Here is a 10,102-nt window from a genome sequence, read left to right on the forward strand (position 1 = left end):
CCAACAGCAGACCGATCCGGAACTTGCGGCTTAGGGTTTATTGCCTTCGTGGCCTCAAGATTGCTAACCGGAGGCATGACACTTGCAAACCATAAGAATGAAAAGATTCACACTATACGGTGGCGAAAATCCCTAAGGACTCAATGAACAAGGACCTAAAGATGTTGTACCTAACGATCTCCAAAGAGGCAACCTCCGGCAGCGTACTCTATCTGCCAACCCCGCCCTAGTAGACCGAACTTAGGGGCTTCAATAGCCGCAATCCTCAACGTTGAGGACGCCACCACGTTGTCCTCGTCGATGACACAGGTGGGCCTAAAATAACAAAGTCCGAAATCAACAAATAAAGCAAATCAACTACCACATACTATGGTCAAGTAAATGATGAAGGGATTACCGGTCGGGCGCAAAAGTGTTGTGCTTCCTTGGAGGCCTCACCACCCAGATCGGCAGGACCAACATCGGGGGTGCGTCAGCCTCCTCAAGAGCTCTTCGTATCTTTGGGGAGCCCTCGGTGGCCGAGCCTCGATGGTGGAAGTCCTGTCGCCATGGCCCCTCTTCATACCTTGCACGGGCAAAGCCGACTGCGCCTCCTCCTCACCAGCGAGGTCTGCCTCCTCCCCGAAGGGCTCATCATCATCCTCGTCATCTTTGTCCTCGTCCTCCTTGCTGTCGTCATTGTCATGTTCCTCCTCAGGGGGCATGACAACCATCCCCTTCTTGGGAGGAGCACTAGCAGATCTGTGATGGGAATGGAAAAGTGGGGAAATGCCTCTCTCTCTAGGATTCCTGCTGGCAAACCCAAGTGACAGCCTCGGTGAATCGACACATGTCCCATTTCGTCTGTGGTTTCTAATTACGCGAAATATGGGCGCAGAGATCCATGCCTTATCATCACGACGATGTGATCAAAGCAGGACCAACAACTGGCCGTTTCCCTACCTTTACGACAGTGGTGACATAATGTGATGAGGCAAGAGGCAGCGCTGCCTTGGTTCTTATGGCTAGCGGTGGACGATGCGAGGTCGTGAAGACGTAGGTTGCGAAGACATGAAGGCACAGGACGCAAAACCATCAAGATGTAAGCTGGGAAGCCATAAACCCTACTGCGAAGACACATGCCTAGAAGCTGTGATGCCTCGACCCTACGAGGCTAGGAGCTGTAGGATGCAATATTATAAGCCACATAGTCAAAAACTATAGGCCGCGAAGCCTTAAGACCACGATACCCTGAGATCAGAAGCTCCAAGGCCTCGAAGATACACTCTTGAGGCCACGCGGTTGATGGCCCCGAAGATTCTTGAAGCCAGGCTACCTAAGACCAGACTGCACCTATCACCAATATGAAAGGGGCATGCTTGGATTTCGTTCTCGAAGAAGTAAGACTCCAAAAATTTAGACAAGCTCGTGGGCTACTGACAGTACAGTTCATCGGGGTTGGCCCATTGATCGAGAAACCCGACACGAGGCCAATCTGTAAGTGCATCTACTGCCCCTTGGTGATTTTGGTGTATTGAAGACTTATAGGTTAAGGGACTAATGCGTTTGTGAGTGTACACAAGTCTATAAGTCTATGAGGAGTTTGATATTTACAGAGAAAGTCGACCCCTAAAAATGAAGTTCTTCGACTGAAGACTTTGGATTTCTGAAGACTTTTTGAAGACTTTGAAAGTGAAGAAATTGGTGTGACCGTGAAGACTTGGTATTCATTCGAGGAACATGAAGCGTGAAGACTTTTGTTTTCGTAGTTTCATTTTCTCTTTCTTGAGTCATAGGAAACACCTTACTATTAAAGGGGGTCGAGGAAATACTAAGGAAAACTTTCCAAGTGATGCTCAACTCAAAATCCTACACCTACCAATCCCTTCGAGTGAAGCCATTGGAAATCTCATGAAGTTCAGTCAATTTCTTCAGTGACAGAGACGAAGCTCTTCTGGTCTCTGAGGAATTTTTCCTAACTGAGGAGTTAGGAATTCGCCAGTGCGGATTGCCTACAAGTGAGGAACATGATAGCCCTAAGGAATTTGATAGTCAAATTTCCGACCGTTGCTGTGCTACGCGCCAGCTGTCCCAAAATATCTTCCCACCTAAAGGTCATATCATTGAAGGTCATTTATGTCTTATCATGTCGGGCTGCTCCCTAGGCTATAAATAGCCGCCCCCTACAACCACTAGCTGGTTGGCTGCTCCGAGAGAAACCGACACTTGTCATTTGAGAGCATCCCATCCTCCAAGGACTTTGAGCGAAAATCATCAAGTGAGGAAAACCCAAACCCAAATACCTACAAACCCAAAGTGATTGAGCATGACTGAAGAGATTGATCCCGCGTGGATCCAACGCCTGTTACCTTTGAAGACTGTGCATCTTCCAAACGGTTAGGCGTCATGGTCTAGAGCATCCAAGAGGAAATTGTGGATCGCTGAGTGACCGAGTCTGTGAAGGTTTGGAAGTCACCTAAAGACTTACCACAAGTGATTAGGCGAGGTCTGTGTGACCTTAGATCAAGGGGAATACGGTGAGGACTAAGTGTCCTGAACTGCGTGTTCAAGACTGTGTGTCCTCAGGTTTGAATACCTAGCCGCCCTAACCAGACGTACAACTGTCACAACAGTTGGAACTGGTCTACCAAATCATTGTCTTCACCAAGCCTACTGGTTCTATTTCCTCAACCCTTCCATTTCCTCATTGCTGTGTTGTGTGCTTGTTCATATCTGTTTGAAGACTTTGACTGAAGACTTTCTCAATTTCCTCAGTTCAATTTCTTTAGTCTGTTTGTCTTCATCCTGTTTTATCCCGTGTTTACGCTTTCTGTACTCTGTGCTTGTTTTCATTTCATCATGAAGACCATGCTTATGTTCTGTTATGTTTACATCTGCGTACTTATTCCACTGCAAGTAGTTCTTCTCTTAGGAATTTCCTCACCCTGAAATTCCTCAGTGAATAATTCTTAAAAATCGCCTATTCACCCCCCTCTAGTCGACTTAACACACTTTCAATTGGTACTAGAGCAAGATACTCCCTTGTTCTGTGTGATTTTGGTTTAACCGCCTGGAGTTTTAGTTATGTCGACCACAGGAATGAAGACTGTGACATGCCCCATCTTTAATGGCCATGACTATCCCAAGTGGAAGGCCATGATGAAGAAGCGTCTCATGGCGATGAACAACGAACTCTGGACCGTCATCGAGATTGGCCTTACTGACCTATGCAAGATGGCGGAGGCTGATGACATTCGCAAGTACACACTTCTCAACCTCACGGTGAAGGACATCATCTGCTTCGGTTTGTCACAAAATTAGTTCAGGAACGTTATGCATCTCAGCCATGCGAAGCTCATCTGGGACCGACTCTCTGAGGTCTATGAAAGTCATCGATCTCATCATGAACCCTGGTTCGAGGACTTCATGGAATCATGCAAGGCTATGAATTTCAATCCAGAATCATCATCCTCTGCACCATGCCTTATGGCAAAAGGTGCCAAGGTAACTGAATGCTACTTATCTGAGTCTAGTGATGATGAATCTAGTGATGAATTTGGACCCAGTTATGTCAAATTTGCTTCCCTTGCCACTAAACAACAAAGAGCTTTGGAAAAAGTTCAAAACATGCTAGATGAGAGCGATGATATGTCGGGTGAAGAAATGGATCATTCTAAAGCTTTGGCTGAAAGTCTTCAGGGACTTCAGTCCAAGTTTGACAATCTTCAAGGTCATCATAACACTCTCTTATGTGATCATGGGAAGCTTTCTTATGAATTTATTCAAAGAAAGCAAGATCTGGAGCAGTTAAGAGTGAGTTATGAAGATCTTCAGAAGGAGCGTGATTGATTACTTGCTCAACAAATCAGCGCTACCCAGGAAGAATTTATTCCTCCATGTTTGAAGTGCATTGAACGTGAATCTGCTAATTCTTCACCTGAATGCTCAAATGCTTCCATTGCTGAAAATTCTTCAACTATCTCTGCTATCACTAATTCCTCATCTGAGGACATTGCCAGTATCACTGATGATGCAGGGCTGAAGGAGTTGTATATGACAGGCATGTACAAAAGCCTCAAAGGGCATCAGACTCTTTGTGATGCGGTTAAAAGGCAGATCCTCAATAGGAACCCTAGGAAAGAGGGTATTGCCTTTGAGAGAAAACTCAATGCTGATGGGACCTACTGGAAACCCGAGCAGTATCCCAAAACCTCATGGGTTGCTGCAAAGGGACTTTCAGTGGATCCATCTAATTTATCTGGCTTTACATGTGAATCTTCATATTCCTCTGATGAGTCATTTGACTCCAACTATAAACTGTTCAAAAATCAGAATGGTGAAGTATTTTCTAGATATGTTGGCACTAACTGCAGGAATGGTTCTCCTATAAAGAAAATCTGGGTTCCCAAAAAGTGCCTTGAAAGTCTTCAGGTGAATGTCATCATGACACCACCTGTGAAGAATAGGAACCCCAGATCAAATTCTTCACATGGACCAAATTCTTCATATGGATCCAAGTCCTCATACGGACCAAATTCCTCACATGGATCAAATTCCTCAAAAGGATCAAAGTACTCATATGAACATCATCGTGCTAACCCTTCTGTTTCGCAGGGAAGATCTAAGGATTATGGATATGTGCATTATTCGTAAAATCATTATGTTCATAAATCTTCGAAGAATTTCTCTGCTTACTCTTATGCTTACCCTAACCCCTGTTATGTGAAACGAAGTGGATTGGCATCTATGCCACCTTTCTATTATGTAGCTCGCAGAATGATGAACTCTTTGCCACCCCTTCAGATGTGGGTGGTGAAGAAAAAGAACTGATCTCTTATGCAGGGTCAGTTCTCCAGACGAACTTAAACGTCTGAAGAATTTACTAGAGATCTGAATATGCTTGAAAGGACGCAAGCTAATCATGAAGAAATGAATTCTCATTTCTCTCGTCCTCTACTGCTTTATCTGTTCTATTGCTTGATGAAATTGATCTGATGAAATTGATATCATATTCTTCACTGATGAAGTATATGAGTTCATAAGCTGCACTAATTCATCTGCAGGATGATCAACCCAAAGCCACTGAGTGGATCCTTGATAGTGGATGTACAAATCACATGACTGGTGACAAGAATCTATTGATGGACGCTCCCTTATCTCCATCGCATCTGAAGCATATCACCTACGCTGACAAAGGCAAAAGCAAGGTATTGGGTCTAGGTAAGATTGCAATCTCAAAGGATCGACACATGGACAAAGTCATGCTTGTCGAGTCCTTAGGGTTCAACCTCATGTATGTCTCAATGCTTTGTGATCTTGATATGGTTGTTGTCTTTGGCAAGTATCGTTGTGTTGTGATCATGGAAGCTGACAATTCCAAAGTCTTCGAAGGCTTTAGGAGAGGAGATTTGTATATTGTTGATTTCTCTACAGGACCACAACCTTCTACATGTCTACTTGTAAAAGCTTCAGAAGGCTGGCTATGGCATCGACGACTTGGTCATGCTGGGATGAGGAACTTGCACACGCTCGCGAAGAAGAAGAAGCATGTCATTGGCATCGAGGGTGTCAAATTCCTCAAGGAACATTTGTGTGGAGCTTGTGAAGCCGGGAAGATGACCAAGGCCAAGCATCCCTCAAAGACCATCATGAATACCACTCGTCCATTTGAATTGCTTCACATGGATCTCTTTGGCCCTACTCACTATGCCACATTTACTAATGCTGCATCTTTATATGACTTTGTCATTGTTGATGATTATTCTCGATATACATGGGTGCATATCATCACTTACAAAACTGAAGTGCAGGAAGCCTTCAAACGATTTTCCTCGAGGGCTTCAACCAACTTTGGTGTGAAGATCAAGCACATCAGAAGTGACAATGGAATGAGTTCAAGAACACTGGTCTTGATGACTATCTTGATGAACTTGGTATCACTCATGAGTTATCTGCTCCATATACTCCTCAGCAGAATGGCGTCGTGGAGCGCAAGAACAGGACTCTTGTTGAGATGGCTTGCACTATTCTGGATGAGTACAAGACACCTACTCGCTTCTGGCCTGAGGCAATTGATACTGCTTGCCACATCATCAATAGGGTATATCTTCACAAATTCTTTAAGAAGACTGCATATGAACTCCTCACTGACAAGAAACCCAATGTGAGTTATTTCAAAGTCTTCGGTGCTAAATGCTGGATTAGAGATCCTCATCCTAGTTCTAAATTTGCACCGAAAGCACATGAAGGTTTTATGCTTGGTTATGGTAAGGACTCGCACACCTACAGAGTCTTCAACACCTATCACCACAAGGTTGTTGAAACTGTAGATGTGTGGTTCGATGAAACTAATGGCTCGCAAAGAGAGCACCTACCTTCTGTGACAGATGAAATACCTCCTGAGGAATCCATCAACTTCAAGGCTACTGAGGATGTCATTCCTACCGAAGAATCTGCTGAAGAAGTTGTTCCAGAACGTAAAGAACGTCATGCTGATGCACCTGAAGAAAATGGTGCTAAAGAAAATGCTGATCAAATTCCTCAACGACAACCAGCTCATTCTTGCATTGCAAATGAAGTGCAGATTGAGAAAATCATCAACGACATAAATATTCCAGGTCCTCTCACACGCTCAAGAGCTTCACATTTATCCAACTTTTGTGGGCACTTTGCTTTCGTCTCTATCACAGAGCCCACTAAGGTAGATGAAGCATTTCTGGAGCCTGAGTGGCTTCAAGCTATGCAAGAGGAATTACATCAATTTGAGCTCAACAACGTCTGGGAACTAGTCAAACGTCCAGATCCTCGCAAGCACAATATCATTGGCACAAAGTGGATCTACCGCAACAAGCAAGATGAAAATGGCCTTGTGGTGAGGAATAAGGCACTACTTGTAGCTCAAGGCTACACACATGTTGAAGGAATTGATTTTGATGAAACTTTTGCACCTGTTGCTAGACTTGAGGCTATTCGCATATTACTTGCTTATGCTAACCATCATGATATCATATTACATCAAATGGATGTGAAAAGTGCATTCCTCAATGGTAAGCTTGAGGAAGAAGTATATGTTGCTCAACCCCCAGGTTTTGAAGATCCAAAGCATCCTGACAAAGTCTTCAGACTCAATAAGGCCCTCTATGGCCTCAAGCAGGCCCCTCGGGCGTGGTATGATACTTTGAAGGAATTCCTCATGAAGAAAGGCTTCAAACCCGGTTCACTTGACCCAACTCTTTTCACTAAATCTTATGATGGTGAATTGTTTGTGTGCCAAATATATGTTGATGATATCATTTTCGGCTGTACTCACCAATGTTACAGTGATGAATTTTCTTATATGATGAGTGAAGAATATCAAATGTCTATGATGGGAGAACTGAAATTCTTCTTAGCTCTCCAGATTCGTCAACAGCGCAATGGCATATTCGTATCTCAGGAGAAATACCTCAAGGATGTACTAAGGAAATTCGGCATGCAAGATTGCAAAGGAGTCAAAATCCCTATGCCCACAAATGGCCATCTATGCACTGGTGAAAACGGTATTGACTTCAATCAAAAGGTATACCGCTCCATGATTGGTTCTTTATTGTATTTATGTGCATCTAGGCCAGATATTATGCTCAGTGTTTGCATGTGTGCCCGATTTCAAGCTACACCGAAGGAATCACACCATAAGGCTGTGAAGCATATTCTTCGATATCTAGCTCACAACACCAACACTTGGATTATGGTATCCCAAGGGCTCGGCTTTCGATCTCATTGGATATTTAGACTCTGACTATGCTGGTGATCGTGTGGACGGCAAGTCAACATCAGGCACATGCCATTTCCTCGGACGATCCTTGGCCTGTTGGTCCTCAAAGAAATATAACTGCGTATCACTGTCTACCGCTGAAGCTGAGTACATTGCTGCTAGTTCTTGCTGTGCTCAATTGCTATGGATGAAGCAAACCCTCAAGGATTACGACATCAACATGAAGAATGTGCCTCTCTACTGTGACAATGAGAGTGCCATCAAGATTGCTCATAACCCAGTTCAGCACTCGAAGACAAAGCACATTCAAATTCGTCATCATTTTCTTCATGATCATGTGTTGAAGGGCGACGTCACTATTGAGCATGTGAAGACTGAAGAACAGCTAGCCGATATCTTCAAAAAGCCCTTGGATGAGAAGAGATTTAGCAAGTTGAGGTGTGAGCTAAATATCTTAGAATCTTCGAATGTCCTTTGAAAAGGACACACATCCTAACACTTATGCAAAATTGATGACTTAGATATGCAACACATGAAATAACATATTTCTTCAATCAATGAAGACTAACCCTCTAAGTGTGAAGAAATTAACGAAGAATTTGATTCTAAGAACCCTACGACAATTGTACGCGGTGTCTGAAATCATCGTTCTTATACGGTGGGTCACGCCACCACCAAAAGTTGAAAAATCTTCAATTTGAGTTTTTGAAATTCCTCAGTTGTTCATTTTCTTCAACTTTGCAATGTCTTCACCCTTTCCGTGGTTGTTCTTCATTGGCAATATAGATATATATGAGTTTATGTCCTCTACATCATTCACTTATTGCTATTTCTTCAAGTTGCTTGTTCTGCTAAGTGAATGTGATCGGACCCTTCCCCCTCTATGCTAAACTCAACCCAGTCTATTCACAAATTCTTCATGTGCGTTCTATTTGAAACTCGTTCAAAATCCTCACTGTGTCCTTGTCAACTAAAGAATTTGCGAACGAAACTTTGAACTTATCTTATCTGAATTTTCGGCTTTTGCCGTTCAAACCGTTCCACTTTCCACGATATATTATTCTATTCACCCATGATCGCACACGATCGTCACCTCTCTGTATGTGGGTGACACATGCCACGCGAATGAGAAGGGTCAGGGGCACGTTCGTCCAATTTCCTCGGGCGAGCAGTTTTTCACTTCGGCTATAAATAACCCCCTCCCTTCCTCACTTCGTTTTTACTCCGCTCGACCTCACTCCCTCGCTCGAGCTCTCAAACCCTAGTGCTTCCGCTACTTTCATCGTTGCCGGTGAGGAAGAGCTTCACTGCCTCGACCTCGTCGTCGTCGTATTCGCGCCGGCTGCGGATTTCTTCACTCCGCCGCCGCCGTAGCTGTCTTCCTCAGCCAAGTTAGGACGTGGAAGATTTGAACTAAAGAGCTTCTAAATATATCCTTCACAGTTCATCATGTTCTTCGTCAAGGGTAATTAAAAGTTACTTTTACTGCCCTTGTTGATTCTGATGTTTTCTTCAAATCTTCAAAAGGTGTTTATTCCTCAAATATTCACACACTAAACACCTCACATATCATCTGCTCTTGATATGTTTCTCTAAGCAACATTTCTCTTTAAGATTCCTCAATTGTGTGGATTTTAAAATCTGTACAACTCTGGAACCTAAGTCAAAGAACGCTTAGTGAAATTCCTCAAGACTCACCCGGTCAAATTCCTCAAACTTGTTATTTTTGCAAAAACTTCTGAGAACGCATATGACCTCTCCAAATTCTTCGTACCTATACTCTGTTCACAGGTACACATGTCTGCTGCTGAATCTCTAGGTTCTCATCAACTTAACTCATTTGCAGCGTTCCTCAAAGAAAAACTGCATGCCTCTTCAGAGAATTCAACTGTTCAAAATCCTCAGTTGAAGAAAATGGCTGACGGAAAGAAACCTCAGAAGGGAGGAAAGAAACTGAAAGTCAACACAGCTTTTGAGATCCCTGATGACATTTACAAGGATTATTGCACTCCTGATGAGGCCACACATGGAAAGGAGGACAAAAATCAGCATAAGGTGCGCATACAAAGGATAGAGAGGAGATGGGCACGAGAATGGAGAGAATACAGATATGTCACTCCAAAATATATGAAGAAATTTGCTCTTCACCCTCCTTGCCCAAGACCTCCATTGGCACCTGGCCAAGAAGCTGATCCCACTAGCCTCAAGCGCGGTGAGGACTATCCTGATGAATGGGCAAAGCGTCAAGCTAAGTTGGCCAGAGTAGCAAAAGAGGCAATGAGGAAATTCAATGAAGACTCTGCCGCTGCTGCTGCCACTACCGAGGCCTCTTCTAGCAAGCCGAAGAAGGCCATGCCTAAGAAGCCTGCA

This window comes from Triticum urartu, chromosome 3A (genome assembly GCF_056163025.1).
Source record: "Triticum urartu cultivar PI428250 chromosome 3A, HENAU_Tu73, whole genome shotgun sequence".
NCBI lineage: Eukaryota > Viridiplantae > Streptophyta > Magnoliopsida > Poales > Poaceae > Triticum > Triticum urartu.